At 45.7% G+C, this 26,186-nt stretch overlaps 1 long non-coding RNA gene across 1 annotated transcript; it reads left to right on the top strand.

Moving 5' to 3' along the window:
- LOC147674050 (uncharacterized) lies at window positions 1-25,315 on the top strand. The gene is made up of 3 exons (XR_015302545.1): window positions 1-91; window positions 21,271-21,379; window positions 25,229-25,315. It is a non-coding gene; the product is annotated as an uncharacterized LOC147674050 (long non-coding RNA).
- Window positions 25,316-26,186: the final 871 nt, after the last annotated feature.

The following is a 26,186-nucleotide window of genomic DNA, read 5'->3' as shown; positions in this document are numbered from 1 at the left end:
CAAGGGCCGCTTATGGAACACCAGCTGTGAGAACCTGCAAAAAGGTTGGAAAATCGAATACCATAGGAGTTACCCCACAGGCTTCCAAAAGGTAATGTATTTTTTTTTCCTTTTTTCAATTCTTACGCAATGAGTTTGTAGTCTGTATCATGAAGACCAGTTATTTCCTTCTTCCTTCTTGTTGAATTCTTTTAAGCAAGAACACCAGCTTATCATTTCTTTGCCTCTTGATTTTAAATCTTGGATTATAAATACTAACCTAATTCTTTCTAAAAGTCTCTATTTTATGGACTCTGGTAAAAAAGCATCAAATTATTGCAGCTACAGTATCTTTGGGAAATGTTTGGGCAGTCGGTCCAGCACACAGTTATTTCTACCGTATTTTCAAAATCTGTTTCTTATCTGTGATTGACATAATTTCAAAAATTCTTCCCAGCATTCACTCATTGCACATTTAGATGCAACTTTATGTTCTTTTTTTATTTAAACAGATTTTATTAGTCAAAAGGCACATATAACGCAGAGCCCTGCAACCCAGCGACTTCTGCACAATCAGAATATACAACATTGACTTTGACATTTTCCTACCACTGTGCCCAAGAAGAACTTAAGGGAAATACAGCATAAAACTAAACACCCCTCCTCCCAAGTGCACTACCCATTCACCCTGACTGGATCTGCATAAACATTGAGTCAAGAGGCCCATCCGGAACCCCATTCCCATTGCGCTCTCCAAGACCCATCCACGCAACCCCATGTTTATAATCTTTAATTCCACTCCACAGAAACTGGATCCAATGATAATCCCTGGTAGTCCGCCCACCTTGACCATATTTTAAAATGTTTGAGGGGGCATCCTCTGACCAGAAAAATCAGTTTCTCGAGTACCATGCAAAAGTTTAGCCCACTCTTCCATGCCTTCACCGTAGGGGGCCTCAGAGCCTTCCATGCCCGCGCTATATCCCTTTTTGTCAATGTGAGCCCAAACAACAGATGGCGTTTATAGATATTGCCCCCTATCCCCTCTAAAACATGTAATAAGGCCAATTTCGGTGACCGGGGGAGGTCCCAGCCCAAAACCTCTGACAGACAAGTGAAGACTCCCCTCCAGAAACGCTCAAGGGACAGACACTTCCAAACCGTGTGCAGCTGCATACCCTCCCCCTCTTGGCAGCAGAGACACAGCGGAGAGGCCACCAACCCAGCCCTCCACACCTGTATTCTCGTATAGTGGACCCTATGCAGATATTTAAACTGAGCCAGGCGTAATCACACCAAAACGGCAGCCCCCCGTGGGGCAGCTAGGTCCTCCACCAATCCTCCTCCAAGGGTCCTAGATCTCACTCCCAGTCCTCCGGGAGTTTCTGCAGCGTGGAGGAGCAATGAATAACCAGTGTTTGATATATCTTCGATATCTTACGGTCTTGTAGGTCCCCACATAAAGACCTTTGCCTCCAAGGGGCTGAACTCAGGCACGGTTTCTAACCCCACCAGGCTAGGCAACAGGGCGTGTCGAAATTGGAGATATTTAAAAAACTGGGACTGCGGCACGTGAAACTCAGTTTGCATGTCCCAAAAAATGTCAGTGTTGAGCCCTCAGGACATCCCCCAAGGCCAAGATCCCCACTAGATCCCATCCTTTGAATCTCTGCAGGGCAGCCAATTGAGGCAGACACCCATTATCCGAAAGGGGGTCTCCTGCGTCAACCTAATCCACCACCCCATTCTACGCAGTGACTGCCTCCAAATCCGGAACACCAGCTTAGTTGCCGGGGTCAATGGCCATCGCAGGGGTGCAGAGTATAATACTGCATGTAACGAATGGTCCCCCATGAGTCGCCTCTCCACCGCGTACGCCGGAACCCCCTATCACCATACCACCATTTGTTCAAAATGAGTAGATGAGATGCTTGAAAATAGGATAGGATATCGGACGATGCAAGCCCTCCACTATACATAGATAGAAAACACGTCCGTAGGGCCACACGCACCAGGCCCCCCTCCCATGGGAACTGCCCGAGAACCGCTTTTACCTGCCGAAACCAACGGGGGGAGATCGGATAGGGGTGATTTTGCAACTGGTATAGGAGGCGAGGGAGGGCCTCCATTTTATAAATAGCTGACCTGCCATAGATGGTCAGTGGCATGCTGGCCTAGATCTTAAAATCATCGTGAACTCGCTCCCAGACCGGCACCAGATTGCGATCCCAGGCGACCGCCAGCATATGAGTTATAAATACGCCTAAGTATTTCAGCCCCTCTGTTGCCAATCGGATCATTGAGGCCCAGCTACCAAGGTCGCATCGGCCCCCAAGTACCCACAGCGTAGATTTGCGGGGGTTCATATAAAGTCCTGATGTTTCCCCAAATATCTGCATGATGTGCAGGAGCCGGGGTCCCGTTCTATTCACCTCTGTAAGAAAAAAAAGGACGTCATCTGCGTATAGGGTAATTCTATCCAACAGCCCCTGGTCCCACTCAAAACCGTGTGTTGCGTGCTTATCTAGGACCCTGATCGATACTGTGACCTTATACTACCAACGTGGCCTTAAGCAAGTCCTGTTGCCCGTCGCCTGAAGCTGCTGTTATGCTGAAGATATCATAGCTGCTATCGCTACTGCTATCGCTGCTAACTAGCGAGCGATGGTGTGGTAAACTTAGGAGCTGAACAGCCGTCCCCTGCAAGGGCCCAGCAGATGCAAGCTGCCTGCGGACGCTGTCCCCCCTCCTCCTCCTCGACGCGCTGAAGAAGAGACTCTGCCTTTCTCCTGCCCAGAAATCCAGCTCCAGCGTTTCTGGTCTACCCTTGCGGGTGACTGGGATATCGAGCCCTGAGGGAGACACCAGACCTCCATCATTCTATTCCAGAGGTATTGTGTTGACTAAACCCTTGAGAGAGAATTCTTGAAGCAAACCTTGGCAAAACCAACTTAACTTAAAGCTACTTACTTACTCCCCTCCCAAGTATTAGGCTTAGGTCAGGTACACTGGGGTAGGCGTAGTTAGAAGCACCAGTTGAGTATTTTAGCCTAATGTATATATGAATGTATATATGTTTTATTCCTTTTAAACCATTGTATGGCTAAGAAACCATATCAATGCTTTTACAGTATTATTTCGCAATACTTATCTTACTGTACGTACTTTTTATAATAACAAGTCTTGCAATTGTGGCAATACATTTCTCTTGTACGAGAAGAAAGACTGTTCAATAAATGTTAACCCTTTATTGACAAACGCCCGTCTCTCTATTCTCTACATATTGTGAAAGTAAACTGCACCAACCTGACTGAGTAAAATAACTGTCTATTGTTTCACACAACCCTAGAGATTGACTCTTGATCTGAGGAGCAAAGTTGTCATGTTGCACGGTTGTTGGAAAACTGAATCCCTTCTTGTCTGTGCCAGGGAAGCTGATCACTTCCTATTTCAGTCAAGAAAGTTTCCAGTGACCTCTGAGCTAGTTGGTAACAAACCCAATTAAGTTTAGCATAGTCAGTAGAGGCCTGAAAGATCCGCACTTCTACGTCGATACTACTGTTTATGTTATTCCAATGCGCAGGGCCTATTGGGAAAATAGGAACTATGCTACATGGCGCCCAACGTTTGCTAAGGCGATAAACTAACGCAAGACATTAGAGTAACTCAGTCGTGCATATTTCACACAGACCCCTTTCTCCCGTAAATACTCCAATAGACGTCTGGAGTGGGTGAAAGGTTAAAATCCGCCCGAACTCAGTAGGAAGAGATTCCTATGTAAAGCTCTCGTTTATTCAACGTTGAAGGATACAGTGTTCCAAAATATTATGCACCTAATCTTTGTCTCCTTGGAGACCTACTCTGCAAAGCCTGCATTTATAAAATGTCAGACAGTGAAGAAGAAAGGGAAGCAGCTAGGCTGGCAGCCCAACTAATAGAGGAAGACTCGAGTCTCCTACAGACAGACCCGGATGCTATCGACATCCCGGTACATTTAAGAAAATCTATAACTTTAAAACTTATAGAAAACGGACTGACACCACAAGGTGGTACAGTAATTTTCGTGATAGAGGCACACGAATATCGGCAGACAGAGGTATTCTATTCATGGATAAACTTTCCAGCGGCAAACGCTAGAACAAAAGAGTTTCACTATTACAAGATAGAGACCTCCGGAAGAGTACGCTCCTTTCGAGGAGACTGAAATCCCACTAAAATTCCAAGAGCACCTGCTCTGGTTTAATGGCGACCTAAAACATAATGATCATATTACCAGGCTCGGTCCACTAGGTAGACCAGGAGCAACGTGGCCGGTTCTAGCCAGCTACACACCACATCCGGACATTGCAAAAATGTCAAAGGAAGAGCTGTTAGTACAGCTAAAAACACTTATAAAAATACATAGGCAATTAGTCCAATATGTAATGCGGACTGCAACAGTCCAACCAGCTGTTAATGTACCACAGCTGACCCCTCATCAGGGGAACACTAATAAAATTACACCACAGAACATACAGTCATGTCTTGGTAAAACACCCGTAAAACGGGAACAAATTCCTTTCTGGTTAGCACAGAAAATCACTCAAATAGAGGCAGTGTTTCCGGATATTACCCCTATAGAGAAACACAGAATCTTGACCATCTGCCTTCCAATGGGAATCGCACCAAACGTGGAGGACTGCGACACTTGGGGTACAGTCTTTGCTTCCATTTACACAAAAACACATGGTGTTCCGTCTATGGCGGTAATACCAGAAGTGCTAAAACAGATTCAAAATGAATACGGTCCAGAGCCCGCTTTAAATCTTGGTATGAAATTACGGAAAGACTTCAAGCAGGTCTCTGCTATATTATTAGCCAACATAAAGGGAGAAGCAGCATCTGTGGCGATCCGCCAGAAGTTGAAGGAAACCGATATAACAGAGCAGCCAGTTGAGCTTGCCAGAATCATAGAGAAATGCTATGAAGAATTAGGTAGAGACCGCTTGGGTGGGAAACCCGTAAAGCCCCAACTGCTCGAGAATCCTGAAAAATTATTTATTAAAAATAATTTAAACACTCCTAAAAAGAGCTGGGATGGAAATAAACAAACCACTCCCAAAGAAAGTTTTCCAGTCCAGAGGAAGGTCTCCTCGACGGAGGGAAAGAACTCCGACTCGAGAACACCAGTCTCCCCAGAGGGAGCCCTCTGAGAAAAGATATAACCTTAGAAATAGGGATAATCTGAAAAAACCTGATAGATATCAAAGTATTGATACACGTCCCTCTCGATCTTTTTCGCAGAAATCGGAAAGAAGAGGACGGTCAGACCCAGGAGAGCACACCAAGTCCAAAGACAAGAAACCTGCTCAGGGTAAAAAATCTCAATTTCCAAAAAAGAAGGTAGCCAGTATTAGAGTAATCAACCATGCCGAGAATACTGAGGACACAGTTGAAAAACGGGGAGTGGGCATTGACAATGTTGGACAGTGCAGCAGAAATCAGTATAGCCCGCAAGATCCTGATGAGTCATCTGGAGACAGTGGACACGAATGAATACATTCAGGTTGAAACTGCCGACACCAGACTTAGCGCGCCCCATAAAATATACGAAATACCATTGCGTATAGAGGGTGATAAGACCAGGAAAATAAAGGTTCTATTTTGGGATAAGCTCTCAAAAGGCTATGATATTCTGTTAGCTTAAAAAGATTGGCCCCCAGAGTTTGTCAGGGAGTGCCCTCGTGGCGAAGAAGTGATTATGCCTGCCTTCTCGAATCACATTCCGATTCACAAAAAATATACTTATGCAAGGAAATGGGCGGTAGCCCAGGCACCGGCATTATATAAAAATCATGTAGGATGGGATGAGGACTCACCTCCTCACAAAATCCAGTTAATAAGTGAACCAACTGCCCTACGGCAGTATCCCATTAAGCAAGAAGCTAAAAAACAAGTCAGGGAGATCTTAGATCAACTTGAATACCAGGGGGTGATCGAAACATGCACCTCTCAAATGAATAATCCTTTGTTTCCTGTCTCCAAGCCAGACAATTCATATCGTCTAGTTTTGGACTACAGACACCTTAATGCATGTTGCAAAACATTTGCAGTACAAAACTTGCATAGTGCAGCCCTAATGAATAACATAGTTAGGAAAAAATATAAAACAACATTAGACATATCTAATGGTTTCTTTTGTCAAAACATTGCACCAGAAAGCAGATATTTGACCGCTTTCTCAGCATTTGGGTCGCAGAAAAAATTCTGTCGACTCCCACAGGGGTTCAAGAACAGCCCAGGACTATTCTCAGCTAGGGTAACAGAGTTACTACAAATATATGATGATGAGGCATTATCTTACGTAGATGATATCTATCTCACAGACGACGACTTGGATACTCACTTGAAAAGAGTGAACACCATTATACTTGGGTTCGCAGCAGAGGGTTACAAATTCAACTTTAAAAAGTCTCGAATTGCCCATCTGACAGTACTATTTTTAGGGTACGAATTATCAAGTGAAGGAAAAAGCCTAGCGGACAACTTCTTAGAGAAGTGCGCTGTACTCCAAGCTCCAAAAACGCTGAAGAATTTACAATCCATACTAGGTTTTCTGAATTTCGGAAGAACTTACATTTTAAATTACGCAGAGAGGGTTAAACCTCTCTAGGAACTAATTAAACCTGATTTTAAACAAATCAATTAGACTCAAAAACACACAGAAATTTTGAGATCACTGCAAACAGATGTTAGCTAAAACAAAATTAGATACACGTGATAACACACGCGATCTTGTAATCCGAGTCATCCCAGGAGGATGCGGATTCACGTACCTAACCTCTAATGAGGGTGAAAAAGTACCAATTTCAATTAAATCTCACTTGTACACACAAGTAGAAAAAACATTCAGTCACACAGAAAGAACTGTGAAAGCAGTGCAAATTGCATTAGCAAATGAACGAGAACTAGCACACGGCAAACCCCCACATGCATCATCCCAGGTGTTTGCGAATTCTAAATTGCGAAAAATAGCGATTCGCAATTTATAATTCTCAAAACGGGATGCATGAATATTTTCGGTAAATTTATGCGATTCGGTAAAAATCGCAATTTTTACCGAATCGCATAAATTACCGAAATACAATTTGCGAATTCGCTATTCCCATTGGTTCCTATGGGCCAAAAGGCCCATAGGAAGCAATGGGAAGGCATTAGCAAATTGCGATTTTCACTTTGAAAATCGCAATTTGTTAATGCATTTCATGGGTGCAGGGGGGGTCCAAAGGACCCCCCCATGCACCCCTGAAATTTATTTTTCGCATCATGTTTCACACACACATGTCCTAAGGACATGTGTGTCCGTAACATGAATGTTGAAAAAAATGCATTTTCAGCATTTTAAACACTTTTTGCAATTTACCGAGTGGTTCAACCACTCGGTAAATTTGACCCCCTAATTGCGATTTCGCATTTTTAAAAGTAATCATGCATTGCTTTTAAGAAATCACAAATTTGCGATTTCTTAAAAGCAATCGCAATTTTAGAAATCGCAAAAATGTTGCGATTTCTAAAATTGCTTCATGCATCCCAAAAAGCACTTTTGGAATCGCAAACGGCCGATTTTAAGGAATCGCACCGTTTGCGACTCCAAAAATGCTTGATGCATGTGGGGGTGAATGATTTAGAATATGAAGAAGAATATCCTCTGCCAATCGAAATTCTGCCTCTCCCACAATACGCCTGTATAATCTATACAGATAGATTTGTACAGCATTTCAATGTAGAGAGCAAATCCTACGATGCAGCCTGTGCGATTGTTAAAGGTCGTTGGCTGTGCGGTAAATTCGGACCGAAAGTAACAAAAACTGAATCATTGAGAAACTGTTCGGCTCAGAGAGCTGAAATCAGATTTTTGAAGATGGCGCTTGAAAATGCAGAACGTGAATTCCCGACACTTATCGTGTGCGATTCTCATTTATGCGTCAACTCTTACAATAATAAACTGCAGAGTTGGATTGAAAACGATTACAAAGATGACACAGGTGCCACAATAAAGCATAAATTGCTCTGGAAACAGGTAGCTCTTTTACAGAAAGAACTACAAAAGACTCACGTGATACACGCACAGTCTTCAACGTGATGGCGTTCACGTTGCAGGGAATTCATTGGCTAATGCAGCCACAGCGGAAGCAACTAACCCGGCTTCCGTAGCCACAAAAAAGCGTACAGAAAAATACATAGACGGGGAAACTATGCTGGCAGTAAAAACGACCGTAAAAGGCGACTGTGCAGCACTGCCTGTGAACTATCCACTCAATTATGCATACGTAATCGATGCAAACTCCGTTCTTTTTGCTCGAATCCCTGGAGTGGGGGATAGGGTAATTCCAAACAGGGACCGGAGGGGCTTCCTATTACAGGAAGCACACATGGGATTGGGTCTGATACACCAAACAATCAGGGACTCTCTGAGAGAATTAGAATCAGAGTACTGGTGGCCGGAAATGAGTGAAGGCATTCATGAGTTTGCAAAAAACTGTGAAGACTGAAACAGAGATCGCAGTGGAGAACCGGCCAGTGTAGTGTCAGAAGCTATGATAGAAAGCATCAGGCAATCTATCCGCGCTATCAAAAAGAGAAGCGCGTCCCATTGTACATCGTTAAGGCTAAACACACTTAAATAATGTGGCCCCAGCGCTCGGCTGACGCTAGAACGGTTATAAAAGATCTGCGAGTCTTTATCGGCACATACGCAATTACCACGTTCCATTCTGACCAGGGTCCTGCTTTTAGCTCTCGAGCTTATAAGGAGGCCATGGCCAGCATGGGAATTGGGTTGCGGTATTCTTGTCCGTCGCACCCCGAAGGGAATAGTGTGGTAGAAAGAAAAAAACGAGTATTAAAGCGATCTATAACAGCGAAGGTATTAGGTTCAGGCGCTGGGTGGGTCAAACATTTAATAAGTGTCCAGACCAGTCTTAACAATTTGCAAAGAAAATCTCTAAAAGGTTTCAGCCCATACGAACTATTGTTCGGAATTAGAATGAGAATTCAGGACTTAGATAGTCAGATATCAGTGGTACAAGATAAGAAAACAGACTTTGACATCAAAGATCGTTTGGCTGTTTTACAGGAACTGAATGAAACAAGAAAATCCTTAAGCAACATAAAGTTAAAGCAACAGCCAGATACCACTGACGAGGCACCACAAGCAACAGCCCCAGCAAGGCCTGTCTGGATTCCAAAGATTGGGGATCTAGTCAGAGAAAAAATCGCGGTGAAGAAGGAATTTGGGCCTTCTTACAGAAAAGCAGTACCTGTCTTAGCAGTCACCGGAACAAGATCAGTAGTACTACCGCCCCTTGCTGGTAAAAAGGAGAACAGAGTCGTGTCTATCGACCTGGTAAAACCACAACCATGTGGCCTATAATCAACAGTAGGCCCAGTGGACTCCCAAGAAACAACAGAATACCCAAACTTGCAACAATCCAAGAGGTTCAAACTGAAAGACTAATCACATTCGATCAGCCTGCAGTGCACAGAGAAGGACTATGCAATAATGCCATGGAACTTGTGCCTCTTGAGACACAGATTGAAACAGTTCGTCAAGAAACACCAGTCTACAATAATGTGGCATCAGAAAATGCTACCGAAAGACAAATTGAAAGAACAATCCCAACAATTGACAGAACTGCCTCTGGTTATTTCATCAACTTCGACAACTTATCTGAAGATCAAAACGACCCCGAAGTGATGCCAGAAACAAAAAAGACTTTTAAAGAAAAAGCAACGGAACTCTTTCATCAACTGAAGGAAATCTACCTTATTTCCCGTTGGTTAGAGTTCTGGTTCGGTCTAGGTGTATTTTTCCTCCTGCTTTGGCTCATCATGGTACTTTGTTTGGGAAAATTCATTGAGGGAAAATATAGTACAATGGACACAGCAAGTCAGAACATCAACCTAGTCCTGAAACCACACAGATCATCCCACGTGAAGAAAAGAGAACTGTCAACAGTAAATGTCACAGCAATTCCAATACCTGGTGGGGTAGTATGGGAGAAAACTGACTGAGATCTATGGTCCGGTCGAAATCCTGAAGTATCCTCATCAACTGAAGGTTCCTTAAGTGACTTTGTAAAAGCTAGTACATTCTCTGATGATTGGGACTTTAACAGTATTAATGACATGATGTCTGATTTAGTAATGTCAGCTAGATTCACAGAACATGATTATTTACAAGATTCGTCTAGTTATGAACAGTTATTCTGTTTTACACATTATGGCGATCATTATTTGCATAAATCTGCACAGCCTAGAAATGTTTTTAAGTATAATCAATGGGAACATTGTGCTACACCACCTAAAAGCAGTTCTAAGGCATTTTTTGAGAAATTCAAATACTTCTCAGGGTTTAACACCAGTGATGCAGAAACGTTTTATTACAAAATCTTAGATAAAACAGGAATGAAAACAATGCTGACAAACACTAAATTAATATATTCAGAAGCATTTTATGAAAAAAATGATGACATTTGGTTTAGATTATTGGAAAAATAACATTGAAACGAAAAACCATTTGGGGTACAAAAGATTGGCAGGTACAAGGCCTTGAAGCACTATTCAGAACCTGCATGATACCAGAACAAATGATGTTTTTAAATGACACAATACACCAAACATCCTGTCTTGGCCTAGCTAAGATCAAAGACCTTAACAAACCGTCTATTCCGAAGCCAATACCTGATAATACAACAACAGATATTGAGATAGACGTAACTGAAATTTTACATTTTAACAGAACACATCCTGATTGGAAAAAGTGGTTAATCTGGCCTACAGACACAAACAGCTGTCAAGATAGATTCCTGAATAAAACACAGGGGTTAAAAATGACCAGACAAGACCCTAGATACTCCCAGAGACAACATCCAGGGATAGTAACAACATACAGTGTAGGGAAACTCTGCCTTGAATGGCTAGGAACATCCACACTGGCTGAAATTAAGCAACACTTGTCTTTACTAAAAGATGGTGCTGATTTGCGCCATTTCATTCTTGGACCACGCAAACAGCGTCAAAAGCGTTTCATAGCGGCCAGCATCTATGCTGCGTACAACGAGGCTTGGAAAGTCACACAAATTGAAACAGCAGAAAAAAATACGAGAAATTGATCGTATTAATTTGGAAAAATCACTTTCTGTAGTGGACAATGGGTTAATGACTCTGTCTTCCAGAATATATTCGTTGGACAATATTGTATCTTCTGCCTTTGACATAATAGACAGAGACTTGCTAATGTTACAGCATGGCCAATCTCAATTACGTTCTTTTGTACAATTAGGCTGGACGCTGCAAAATCTTCGTTCAGGCTATGTGCCTTGGCGTTTAATCAACACAACGTCATTATTTTCCATTTTTAACCTTACTGATAAACAAATAAGTTTGGCACAGAAAGGAGCAATCTTGAGAGATTACCATTGACAATGTCAGAGAGTCCTGTCATTGAATGGATAATACACGGAATTATCACTATTCCGATAACAACTTTCCGATTTAAAAAGTGCCTTGAATACATACCTACTGGCCAGTATGAACGATTGGGTAAAGGATATGTAAAATCAGAATGGAAATTACCATACACACATTCATGCTACAGTGACAGCGACAAAAATATATTTCTTAGTGGTGAAAATTGTAAACATTCACTAAGCGGTATACTTTTGTGCCAGGGTATTAATTTACACGGAGCCTGTGAAGGTAATTCTAACAACCTTTCATGCCACCAGCTAGTCACACCTGCAACTCAGAGCCCTTCTTTATGCAACTTGCTAACGGGAGTTACATTCTTAGAACGGATCACAGATGTTGTGGCCTAGTGCCAGGGAAAAGTTATCTAGTAAGTGTAACATCCATGGTCAAATGCTGTATGCACGCATTGTTCCCAAGCGGGCTTGTAGACACAGAGACTCCCATCTGGCCTCGTCTGAATCTCTATTCTATACGAATTGATACTTTAAGCAAAATGAAGTCTGTGCTTTTGCAGACAACAGTGCCCATAACGTCATCAAAAGAGACGTATGATCTTCTAGTTGCAAGGACAGCTACGGAGGTTCATGACCTTTTATCAACAAATTGCCCCGTGCATTTCGTAGAAATGCTTAGCCAACTCCTTAACATGTCTAGTGTTACAGGCATCCCAGGCATATTTAAGACGATTTTTACAGGATTGCTAACACCATTTCAAGCAATTTTGGGAATCGTTCCTAATTTTGTCCACTCTGTTTTTGGCGGCATACCCCTATTTTTGGGATTTGTAGCAGGGATTTTATTTTTGACCCTCCTGCTTCGTTATGGCAAGCCACAGCTCAGACATAGCTCCCATGGGAATGGAAGAGACAATCCTAGCAATCCGCTAACGGGACAGAATAACTAGAGTCCTTGGATTGGCCAGGCTGAGAGATCTAAACATGACCTGGTTCCTTTCATTCAGACCTATATGGCAGAACTGTATCTTACCGGTACTTCGATGTATGCTATGCGGAGATGAGTGCGTGTTGGACATCTGTCTTTCACTTCCATCAGCAGTACCAATGGACGTCGATACTTTGCTCAGTCCGATAACGGCTCACGCATTGTGTTGTCCCCAGCGGCTACCAATCCTGATGACGGCATTCGTTGAGACTCCTGTGCTACGACAAGGTGGTAACAGTGGAGCAAGTGACAAAAGCAGCATCACCCAGGTACGACCTTCTGTGAGCATTGCTGATCCCGACTATGATGACAGCAATCATTCTCACACCTGCTAAGTTACAGCACTATCGAATTTGGTCGAACTGTCACCTGATTTTGTAGACCAATTCTTTGAGAGCCTGTCTGATATGATGTTCTCACCCGAACAGAAATAATAACTTTGGAGAAACTTTCCGACACACAGCGTTCCCATGAACTCTGAATTCGGCCTTCAGTTTTGAACAACAAAAACTGCTAAAAGCGTTGGAACTCTATTTTCCCCGTTCAAGCAATAATTCTTTGAATTGAACACTTTTTAATATTCACCCTTTTTGGCATAAAAAATTCTTTGCTTAAAGTAAAAACTATTCTTAGAGAACAGAAGCTTCACACTTCTATTTTCTAAACACATCTAGAGACATAACAACCTTACACCAGCCTCTAGCACATGTTATTGCAATGCATTTATATGTGATGATTTATCTCGCCCTTCTTCTGTTTCAGAGATATTTCATGTGTAATTCTTTTTGCATAATCGTTCATTGATTTCATATGCTATAATTTTTGAATGATTTCTATGCTTCAAAAACGTACAGTACCTAATTTTTCACGTATTACAAATACGCCTATTTCAAATGCATATATGTATTTTGGGGTGGGCAATGTTACACATGCATCTTATTGCTCTAGTTTTAGTAATTTGATGGACATGAATTCGTGGAGTGGGTGTTGCGTGCTTATCTAGGACCCTGATCGATACTGTGACCTTATGCCCCTATTCGGCTATAAATCCATTTATTCCCTATATTGGCATAACCGTTCAAGTGCGATATACAGAAACTCATCTCTGGCCTCACACGAACAGAGCCACATTCCAGAATAGCTTTCTCTGCCACTTCCTTTGCAACCAATTAGTGCAATGACAGAGCAGAAGTCACTATCTGAGATTCCTAGATTAACACTGAGTTCTTCAACAAGATAAAAACTCAGCAAACCTGGAAATCCCCGCTTGCTGTGTTTTGATTAGTAATAGAACTCTAATGAGCACTGATAGACGATCACTTCCTAGTGACATCTATATTGACGTCTTATGTCCAGCAAACTTACGTCAAACATGGCACCTTTCAGGTATAAATACTACCAACGTGGCCTTAAGCAAGTCCTGTTGCCAGTCGCCTGAAGCTGCTGTTATGCTGAAGATATCATAGCTGCTATCGCTGCTAACTAGCGAACGATGGTGTGGTGAACTTAGGAGCTGAACAGCCGTCCCCTGCAAGAGCCCAGCAGATGCAAGCTGCCCGCGGACGCTGTCCCCCCTCCTTCTCCTCCTCGACGCGCTGAAGAAGAGACGCTGCCTTTCTCCTGCCGAGAAATCCAGCTCCAGCGTTTCTGGTCTACCCTTGCGGGTGACTAGGATATCGAGCCCTGAGGGAGATACCAGACCTCCATCATTCTATTCCAGAGGTATTGTGTTGACTAAACCCTTGAGAGAGAATTCTTGAAGCAAACCTTGGCAAAACCAACTTAACTTAAAGCTACTTACTTACTCCCCTCCCAAGTATTAGGCTTAGGTCAGGTACACTGGGGTAGGCGTAGTTAGAAGCACCAGTTGAGTATTTTAGCCTAATGTATATATGAATGTATATATGTTTTATTCCTTTTAAACCATTGTATGGCTAAGAAACCATATCAATGCTTTTACAGTATTATTTCGCAATACTTATCTTACTGTACGTACTTTTTATAATAACAAGTCTTGCAATTGTGGCAATACATTTCTCTTGTACGAGAAGAAAGACTGTTCAATAAATGTTAACCCTTTATTGACAAACGCCCGTCTCTCTATTTTCTACATATTGTGAAAGTAAACTGCACCAACCTGACTGAGTAAAATAACTGTATTGTTTCACACGACCCTAGAGATTGACTCTTGATCTGAGGAGCAAAGTTGTCATGTTGCACGGTTGTTGGAAAACTGAATCCCTTCTTGTCTGTGCCAGGGAAGCTGATCACTTCCTATTTCAGTCAAGAAAGTTTCCAGTGACCTCTGAGCTAGTTGGTAACAAACCCAATTAAGTTTAGCATAGTCAGTAGAGGCCTGGAAGATCCGCACTTCTACGTCGATACTACTGTTTATGTTATTCCAATGCGCAGGGCCTATTGGGAAAATAGGAACTACGCTACACGTGAACTTGCGCGTCCATGCACACCCACGCCGCAAATGGCTCCATCGCAAGAGCAAATAAATATGGAGATAGAGGGTACCCCTGTCTCGTTCCCACACTTATTACAAACTTGGAGGAGATCGCGCCCGCTATCCGCACCGAAGCTGTAAGATCTGTATATAGGAGGGTCAAATAGGAGAGGAACCGAGGCCCAAGATTCAACCGACGCAGCAATGCAAACAAATATATCCAACTGAGGGAATCAAACGCCCTATCTGCCAGTAGCAACGCTGCCGGTGTGCCCAGATGCTGTAGGGCTGCCACTGCAACATTGGCCCGCCTAATATTATGCCTAGTCGCCCATTGAGGCATGAAGCTCGCCTGGTCCGGGTGGAACAGCCTGGCTATGTGACGCAACAGATAATTCGCCAAGGCCTTCACCAGTACCTTTGCCTCTACATTCAGCAGAGAAATAGGCCTATATGATGCATGCTGATCCGGCGGCCTGCCGGGTTTGTGAAACACCGCCACTTCCACGTGTCGCGAGTCCGGGGGGAGAGAGCCACGTTTGCGCGCCTCCACCATCGCACGGTAGTGAGGAGACAGCTGCAAGAAGTAGCGTTTAAAGAATTTGCTCGGAAACCCATTGGGGCCCGACCCCTTCCTGGAGTTGAGCTCCCCCAAGGTAGTTCACAACTCCTCGTCATTCAGCAGAAGCTCCAGTTCCTCCCTTCCAGCATCCGTCAGGGCCCTGGGTGGGAGGTCAGCCAAAAATTGATTGATCTCGTCCGGGGATAGGTATTCCTTAGGGGCGTACAAGTCTGCATAATATGCTGCAAAACTGTTGGCCAAAGCCAGTGGCTCTCTTGAGAGGCTCACCAGCCTCGTACAAGACACCTGGGAGCGTCTGTGCATGATATATCCCTTGACATAGCCTATGAAGCATCTTACCCGACTTGTCCCCCATTGGTATACCCTGTTTCGCGTAGCCAGCCCGCTTGCCTGGCCTCATCCAGGAGGAGCGCCGCATAATTCTGCTGCGCTAGTAACAGTTGTCGCCTAGCTTGCTTGCCTCCGTCTGCCCGACCCCGACACTCTAGAGCTTCAATGTCAATCTCCGCCCATCTCCGCCCGGAGTACCGCCTCGCCCCGCTCTCTACGTGCCGCCACACACCAAGCTATATCCCTTCCCCGTAAAACCGGCTTCATTGCCTCCCACACCACATCAGCCCCCGCAACTGACCCAATATTCACCCCCAAATATTCGTCAATAGCAGTGCCCATACATTCCCTGTAGTCGGCATCTTGCAAGTGCCACACCGACAATTGCCAACGGAATGGCTGCCTCCCTCGCCCCAACCGAACTGTAATAGCAATCAGGGAGTGATCAGATAGGCCCCTTGGGAGAATATCCACTGCCTCCACCCTACTAGCATGTATTTGTGGGGTTAAAATGTAATCGAGCCTGGAGTAGGAATCATGCCCTGAAGATAAATGTGTACTCACGATCATGCCTGTGTAAATGTCGCCATGTAGCGATCCACTCCAAACCTGTCGCCAGAGAATGGAGTTTTGTAATCCTGCCACTCACCATGCCCCCCCTCTCCCTCTATCGATCTGCCCCCATGCCCATCACATCATTCCAATCTCCCTCTCCCACCCAGTCTGTCACATCTGCCCACACAGTCAGAATACGTTTCACTAAGTTCCATTGTAACGGGGGAGGGGCATACACGCTACCCAGTACTAGGGAGTCCTCCCCAACCTAACGTGAAGAAATACAAATCTCCCCTGCGTGTCAATCCATCGCCTGTCCTGTACATATGGAACCTTCCGATGAATAGGAATAGCTACCCCTCACGACCCCTCCACAAAGCTGGGATTGAAATACCTGTTGACATCCATACCTCTGAGGACAAAGAGCCTTATCCCCCAAAAGTTGTAACTCCTGTAGCATAAGGATATCTTCCCCAGCCCGCATGGCCTGTTGAAGGATGGCCCCATGTTTAATCTTGTTGACGGCGCCCCGCACATTCCAGCTAAGAAAACAAAGTGAACCTAGTGACTTACAATCACATGGCAGGCCGCCACGGTAGTGAGAGTATGTCCAGCTTTACACGGGCATGGGGACGAGCCCGATGGGAGTACGTGGACCCCCTGTCAGTGTGGCATAGTGCAAACAATCAACCCCCCGAACCCCCTCCAACCAACCCCCCCACCCTATATTTCAACCAAAACAATGAAGCATCTGTCACGGTGAGATCGGCTCGCGCCCCCCAACGGGAGAGCCCGCCCTGTCCAATGGATCCCCAACTTATAACCCATCTAACGCTTAAACTCTCACCGTCAGTGCCCGCCCAGCAAGTGAACTCTGCCCATCTGCTAGTCTCTCCACATTGAACAGTTCAAGCCGCTATAATACCGCCCCACCACTGCATGTCGGTAAAGGCACAGGAACCTGCGGCTCAGGACCGAACCGGACCAGGATGGTGCCTTACGGGAACCAGAGCGATGCCTGGACCGTGATCTGCTGTTGTTCTGTGAATACAGTGGGGGTCCCCTCTGAGCTGCCCCTGACGACGAGTAATCGGAGTCCAATTCAGGTTGCTTATGGGCCCACACCCTCACTGTCTCATCCATCCATTTGAATATTTCTTCTGGGGAGTCGAAAAAATGCATGCGGGAGCGTTAGACCATCTGCAGGCGAGCAGGGTACAGCAGGGCATAGGGCAGTTTAAGATCTTGCAGTCTGGCCTTAGCTGCCAGAAATGATTGCCTCTGCTGCTGGACGAGCTTCGTGTAGTCTGGGAAGATGAGGATGCGAGTGTTTTCGCATTGCAGTGGGTCCTTAATCTGCGCCTGCCTCAGAATAACATCACGGTCATTATAGTTCAAGAGTTTTGCAATGACAGGCTGCGGGCGGGACTCCGGTTGGGGTTTCTGCATGAGCACTTGATGAGCATGCTCAATAACGAAGCACCGAGACATGAAATCCGGGGGGAGCCAACTCTCCAGCCATTGGGTAAGTAACTGTTCCATGTTTCCCCCTTCGCAGCCCTCCGGAAAGCCCACAAAGCTGAGGTTGTTACGCCGTGCCCTTCCCTCCATATCCTCCACCCGCAACGCAAGGCCCCTCTGACTGGTCTCCATGGCCACCACTTTATTCTTTAAGATGGTGAGGTCGTCCTCCACTCCCGATATTCGGGTCTCAGCCTCTGTGATGCGAGACACAGGGTTGCGCAAATCCTGCCGTAGCAGCATTACATCGGCACCGACCGCCCCATCTTAGCAACCAGCATGTCTCTAGACTGCTTAATGGCAGCCATAAGTGCTGCATTGTCCGGTACAGGTCCCTGTTGTCCCCCAGAGGACCCCACTGCGGCTCCCGGGCCCGTGAATTTGTCTATGGGCCCCTGCTTGGATGACCCAGTCCCACCCTTGTCGCGCGTTATACTTGCTGTGGGGTTGATCTCATCTTCTGCGATGCCGGTCACCAGGCACCCAAGCGCTGCGCGGCGAAAAAGTGTGTGTGTGGGGGACTCATGGGCCAGGCTCCCCACCCGCCGGACCCCCACGGCCCGATCAGACCGCCAATCGGGGGCCAATGACCACCTGTGACGCAGCAGGGGATGCGCAGACCCCCCACGCTGGCGATGGCGCCCTCTCCTCCAGGAAATGGTCTCAGCAGGGCCCCCAGCTATCTAGATCACCGTTAGTGCTCAGGTCCCGGCAATTAGGGTACTTCCGGCCGCCCCCCGCAGCAGCCCACCTCTCTAAGAGCAGTTGTTCTCAGGTGGCGACTCTATCAGCGGCTCCCAGGGCAACCCTCTCTCTACCCCGCACGGTGCCGTGCTAATTCTCCGCGACCAGACCGCCGACAGATGGCAGCCAAAGCAGGCGGGGAACGCCAGGCAGTTCCCACCCACAACCCAGACGGCCAGTCACTTCCCAAAAGTCAACCTTGTGCCCCACCTGGAGGCACCCCCACGCGGCCCGACTGCGCCGCCGTAGCAGGAGCACCCCCAGTGCCCAGCAGGGGACCTGACTTTGATTGATTTTGATTTGTAGTTTTATAAAGCGCGCATATGCCCATGGGCGTCTTAGCGCTAATCAGAGGACACGTGAGGGAGCGCAAGGAGGGGGGCAATTGGATAGAAGGACATGCACCCCCAGCCTTACCGCCCCTGGCGAAGTAATGGTCATTCAGCCTCCTCCTCTGTCACCGCGGGCCGATGCGGCCGCCGAGCTACAGCGGCTCCTCAATGCGGGTTCCCTCCGGCCTCCACTCTTCCAGTGTCGCAGGCCGGCCGCCAGCTCGCACAGCCCCGCGTGGCTGTCAGCCGAGGCCGCAGCACCGTCAGTCTGCCCGGGGATTATGCAACGCCCCCGTCGTCACATGCGGCCACCTCGATTGCAGACCCCAGACCGCCGCCCGTGTGCACACTCCTTTTTCAAGCTCCCGGGAGTATAGAAAACCAGGCAATCACCGAACCATCCTCTTCCGACACCCTCCAAGCGGCATTAATTCTCGAAAAACAGGTGGAGAGACAGGATTATACAGGATATCTGGATGGGCTGGAAGGAGTGCTCCTAGCCCATGTCCCCCTTACTGGCTAACCAAGCCACTGGTATATTCGGTAATGCAGAACTACAGATCACTATGATGCATATGAAATATGGACATGTTTCCTTTTGTGGTTGGACCATCTTCCTTTCATCAGCCTATATTTAATTAGGAGTTGGTGGAGTGTTTGGAGGGGATCCTTATGGAGCATTGTCCTTCCAGCTTGGATTGTAAAAAGGTCATACGCTTGATTTAGGTAGTCCATTTCAGTCAACTTATTTGTTACGGGATCAAGTAGCAAATTAGATTTTGCTTTCAGCTTTGCCCCTTGGTGGATGTTTTCATCTTGGACAATTGTTATTGAGGCCCTTGTATAACTAATGCAGTACATTAGCCTATCATGAATAGCGCTGCAAGGACTGATGAGATGTTTTTAATCTAATTCAAAGTGTACCAGTGTTTGGTTGCAATCTTGGCTGCATTTTGTAAGGTCTTGTGGTTAATTGCGTGTTGGCAGTAATGTGTAGTCTGATTCTCTGTAAGAAAGGGGATTGCAGTTTCAGTCAAATTAAGAATGTGTATTACATCAGTATGGCTCCATAGTTTGCAGTAGGTTGCAGCCAGGCTTCAGTGCTTTCCTCAATCAAGATGTAGCCTATGTAAATCTAGGGAGTTGCTGAGTCAACCATTGGTTGCTTTTTCTATTGCAGGCCACACAGTCTGTAGCTCTTCGTTGCTTCACTAGTAGTCTTGCTTTTCATTATGCAGGACTTGTGTTTAAATTCCATATGCTCTGATTTATTTTGTTGTTCAATAGGTGTACTCTTTTCTGATGTGGTGATCTGCTCCATGGTGCTCCACAGAGGTGCTTTCCTAGTAATTACTATATTGTTTTGTTTTCCAGATTATAAAATGTATTCAATCAATCATACAAGAATGGCGGCTCCTAATATTGCTATGCAATAGTGCAGTTTTACACTGTGCTGATGCAATGTTCCCTTGATTTGAGACTCTTCTTAATTGATGTGTACCTATTTGTGGTACACGAAGCAGTCCTCATCACAAATGCCCATACCTGTTTAGACAGGATTCAAAGAGGTTCCGCGATCTGCAACATTTTATTTGCATAACAAATTTACTTTTTGTGAAATTACATGGAATACATTTCACGAGTAACTCCAGTAGCTGTCTTCTGTGAAAGAATACCTCATAAGATACGAACAGGAGATTAGTTCAATGAGAAATGTCTCGCTGAAGGAGAAAATAACTCTCGATGTATACATCCCAATTGAGGGTCTTTTTTGCTGGTCATCCGAGAGAGGACACAGTTAATGTTTGGGAGTCTGCCATGGACCCCACAGTGACCAAGTAATGTGGGCTAAAGAGCCTACAGTGTTCGAGCTAAATGACACTTCCCTATACGTTAAGTGAGAAATCTAGGAGATTGCAAACCGATTAAGGATTGTACTCTGCTGGGAAAATGAGAAAGAATGCTCTGCAACTTTTGAGTGTAGACATCTGCTCCCAATCAGTGTCTGTGATTCCCCATCCAAACAATTCTCCATGGTAAGAGCACATACCGTTCAGGGGATTCCAAGCCAGGATAGTCTGGTATATGCAATGCTTTCTCCCCCTGAACATTTTGAAAGACCAACAATTGGTGTTTTGGTACGCATGCAGCGTAAGTCCTAGATGGTGGTAGGTTGGTCATATGTATAGCTTCAAGTCTGACTTTAGTTTTTATTTCTTTTAATTCACTAGAAGAGCTAGAATTTTTTCGTTTTCTGCCTTTAAAAAATGTAAAATCTGTGATGTTGAGGGGAAATACCTCTGCCTTTTCTATTACTGCAGATTTCAGCGAACTCAGCCTGCGAAAAGCCGATGCCTTTCCTCAGGCGGTGAACCATTGTTCATGGATGGCGGCATCCCGTTTGTCAATATTCCACTTACTGATGGGCAGGTACTGACCCTCACTGTTGAATAAATATATAGTTGTTTCAACGTTCAGTGGATCCACCAAATATTATTTCTGTATTTTGTAATGGGTGCAGTTTAACAAAAAATAAATTGTTGTCTTGCCAATTTTTTTTGTTATTTCATTCCTTTCGATTTCCAAATCAGACACCATCCACAGGCTTGCATTGCCTTTACTCCTGTCCCAAGACTTGTTGAAGTCCCCACCTAAAATGTTTTGTTCACTGGATTATGGTCACTGGAAAATGGACAAGACCTTGAAGTCCAGGGGTTTAATGATTCAATTTCCAGAAAAGTTAGCAACACCGAAAAATCTTTACTTTATTTCTGTAACCCCTGAACGAACTAAAAACCACAAAACACACAAGATGATGGACTGAATGTTAAGTGGAAACCGATTCATGTATATCAGTCACTGCAACACATTGTGGGAATGGTTTGATTGTAACCCTCATAGGGAGGTATTTTAATAAATCGTGTTTATACCTTTTAATTCTATTGTTGTGTGTTTACCTGTTAGATTTTGTTTATTGATTATAATCTTCTAGGGAGCGATAAAAATCGGCAGTGCTTGAAATTCAAACCATTCCCACAATGTGTTGCAGTGACTGATATACATGAATCGGTTTCCACTTAGCATAGTCTAGTTCAAGTCAGTATTTGTGACTCTATTTAGTTGTATGCAAACCACAGGTCTCTCCTTTTTCATAGTATTCTACCCCTACCTGTGTACATTCAACAGGGGGACCTTCCATATATTTTGAAGTTACAATGGCAAAACAGTCACCCCAGTCACAGATCTGGGTTTAATCCATCGTTATTTTGCTCACCAAGCCACCCCAGTTCAGACATGGCCATATGCAAATCAGTCTTGACCCTGTGCCTCATGGGAACAGTCCAGCCCGAACTGCCAAGCAGTGTCTTTCTTGGACCGGAATCAAGCATTCTAGGACCGGTTTCTAGCTATCAGCCATCTTCAGCCAGGATAGCTTGACTCCAGTGGCTTAGCAACATTCCATCCATCATCTTGTGTGTTTAATGAACTAGAAACCACTTCAGTGCCAGCCGAGTTATTGTGCATCTCAGGGTACACCCACCCAGGTGTCCTTCTCTTCTGTGCATTCTACTTTTCTTATATGTACCTTCTACTGTGTTACGGCTAGTTTATTTCTGATGAGCATTTTTTCTTGCTTGGCCGCCACTCTGTGTAGTCATCTTGCGTTGCAGTGGTCAGTAGTGTGGTGCTGGCATCTTGCATGGCTTCATTTCGATGTTATTTCTGAACTTCAATGAATGTAACACTAATACGGTGGTAAAGTGAAGTCCGGTTATACTGGTTTGTCATCCCACTTGGTTACCCTATTTATACTTTTTGAGGTCTGAAAACAATAGAATAATTCTTAGAGAACAGAAGCCAGAAAATGACCATCAGCCAAGAGGAAATGCAGTCTGGCCTTAAAGTATGCAAGTTGCACAGATGCATGATCATTGTGATGCCAGCAATTTATATTCCTGAATTCGCACCACTAAAGAACCCTCCCAGCAGACCCGGCAGCAAGAAAACCCCCTGGTTCACCGACGAACTCAAGGACTCCAAGAAGAACTGCCGCACCCTCGAGAAAGCCTGGCAGCTCAACCAGTCCACAGACAACAGGACCGCCCTCAAGCATGCCACCCGCAAACACCATCAGCTGATCCGCTCCACCAAGAAGACGGCACTCAAAGAACGACTGGACAACAACGCCCACGACAGCAAGGAACTCTTCAACATCGTGAAAGAGTTCTCCAACCCCAGCACCGGAAACGACATCACTCCCTCGCAAGACCTCTGCAACTCACTCGCCTCGTTCTTCCACCGCAAGATCGCCGACATACACAACAGCTTCGATGCACCAACCACGCACCCAACCATAAAACCAACGCCCGCCACCACCACCCTCTGCAACTGGACCTCGATCAGCACCGAAGACACCACCCGCAGGATGAACTCCATCCACTCCGGATCACCAACCGACCCCTGCCCACACCATGTCTTCAACAAAGCCGACGCCATCATCGCACGCCATCTCCGGGACATCATCAACACCTCCTTCCACACCACCACCTTCCCGGAGAGCTGGAAGCACGCCGAGCTTACCGCCCTCCTGAAGAAATCAACGGCGGACCCCACCGACCTCAAGAACTACCGTCCCATCTCGCTATTTCCTTTTTCTGCCAAAGTAATTGAGAAGACCGTCAACAGACAGCTCGCCGCCTTCCTCGAGACGAACGGATCCCTCGACCCCTCGCAGTCCGGGTTTCGGGCCAACCACAGCACCGAGACCGCCCTGATCGTAGCCAACGACGACATCAGAGCCCTGATCGACAACAGGGAAACAGCAGCCCTCATCCTCCTGGACCTCTCTGCGGCGTTCAATACTGTCTGCCACCGCACCCTAGTGCAGCGCCTCAGCAACATCGGAATCTAAGAGAAAGCACTGGAGTGGATCATCTCGTTCCTCGCCGGAAGAACCCAGAGAGTCCACCTCCCCCGTTGAGATCAGAGGCCACCGAAGTCATCTGCGGCGTACCACAAGGATTTTCTCTCAGCCCAACCCTCTTCAACGTCTACATGAGCCCCCTCGCAGCCATCGCACGCCAACACAACCTCAACATCATCTCCTACGCCGACGACACCCAACTGATCCTGTCCCTCACCAACGACCCCGCCACCGCCAGAGCCAGCCTACACGAAGGGATGAAAGACGTCGCCGATTGGATGAAGAACAGCTGCCTGAAACTGAACTCTGACAAGATGGAAGTCCTCATCCTGGGATCATCACCCTCTGCCTGGGACGACTCCTGGTGGCCCCCTGCCCTGGGCTCCGCTCCCAAGCGAAAGGACCACGCACGCAACCTGGGCTTCATCCTGGACTCCTCCCTCTCGATGACTAGTCAAGTCAACGCCGTTTCCTCATCATGATTCAACACCCTGCGCATGCTCCTCAAGATCTTCAGATGTATCCCCACAGAAACCAGGAAGACCGTTACCCAGGCACTCGTCAGCAGCCGACTGGACTACGGGAACACCCTCTACGCCAGAACCACAGCCAAACTTCAAAAAAGACTCCAACGCATCCAGAACGCCTCTGCACGACTCATTCTGGACATCCCCCGACAAAGCCACATCACCGGACTCCTGAGAGACCTGCACTGGCTCCCCGTCAGCAAGAGAATCACGTTCAGACTCCTCACCCACGCACACAAGGTTCTCCACGACCTGGGCCCCAAGTACCTCAACGACCACATGACCTTCTACACGCCCACCTGCCAGCTACGATCCACCAGCCACGCCCTCGCCACCGTACCATGCATCCGCAGAGCCACCGCCGAGGAAGATCCTTCTCCTACCTGGCAGCCAAGACTTGGAACTCCCTCCCCACCCACCTTCAGCGAACCCAAGACCATCTCTCCTTCAGGAAGCAGCTCAAGACCTGGCTGTTCGAGCAGTAACATACTCCTCTCCCCAGCGCCTTGAGACCCTCCCGGGTGAGTAGCGCACTTTACAAATGCCGTGATTGATTGATTGATTGATGCAACAGTTTTGTGAATTATCAGTAAATAATGGAACTGGCTCCAAAGAAGAGGGGATATTTATGTTAAACAGACCCATAGTACAGGTTTCTAGTGCTAAGTAACTGACTCTTTGTTAAGAATATGTTGCCCTTTTCTATCTGTCTACTGTGGGTTCTCGCTTGCTGTGATTTTGCATTGCATGTTCTAGGTTTTTGATTTCAGTTCATCCAAGCATTGTTGTAAAAATGTGTTGAGTAAAACCTCTCATGCTGTGTTCTAGAATGTCTGCTTTGCTGGAGATGACTTGGAGAAAGTTGACGTAAAGTTGCTGGACAATGGTGCTGTACAGACCATAGAAAAACTAATCGTAAGTCTAAATAAGTGTTCTCCAAACTTTGTCACAAACTATATAACTCTTAAAGCCACTATTTTATGGGCTGGTATGCTGCTAAATGCATCACATATCTAATAGGAAATATGAGTTTGTGACAGAGCTGCAGAGCTGGGCCTGATGGAACCAATTTGACTCCCAGTCTCTAGGCTCCTGTTGAATTGGGTCCGTAACCAATGTGCTAGGTGACTTGGAGCAAGGCCGTTGGTTGCACTTTACGGGATATATAAGCTCGCAGTTCAGCACTAAATGTTCAACCTTTGCGCCTACAGAATGCTTTGCATTCAAAACCTAAAGGACCAAGTATCATAAAGATCAAACCTTTCAAAATGTGTCCCTATAGTCTCTGTATTGTTTTGAATTTCAATGTTAATGCACTTGACTAGCCACTGTAACAAGCCTACATTCAAAGCACACTTCCCTTCTTTGTGTGATTTTACAAAATTGCGCTCTTCTGTGAATGCAAACCTGCAAAAGATAATGAAAACCTTGAATAGCCCAGCACAGTACAGAATAAAGCTTTCATTTGTTTGAAAATGCCAAACTACTTTATTCCTTTGAAGCAGCAAAACCATTTTATTTAAGTGGGTTTGTCATATAATGACCACCAAATGTGTTTTCAGTGTAGAAAATAAACCAGCTACAGTTAACGCATCTCATTGCAGTGCTAAACTAGAAAGGTCTTCTCCATCCATACATGTAGATGTGTTTTCCTTTAGCGCAACAGTCAATTTGGGGATTGTCCATCTGCTTTACTTTATCTGGGAAACGGAATCACTTGTAATAGAAAGCCCATGACTGGATGTGTTCTGTTCTGCATACAAAACGATGTGACAAATCTTAACGT

The sequence above is a fragment of the Lissotriton vulgaris genome, chromosome 12, assembly GCF_964263255.1.
Source record: "Lissotriton vulgaris chromosome 12, aLisVul1.2, whole genome shotgun sequence".
Classification (NCBI taxonomy): domain Eukaryota; kingdom Metazoa; phylum Chordata; class Amphibia; order Caudata; family Salamandridae; genus Lissotriton; species Lissotriton vulgaris.
Note: the sequence above shows the minus strand (reverse complement) of the source record. Positions and strands in the feature narration are given on the sequence as shown.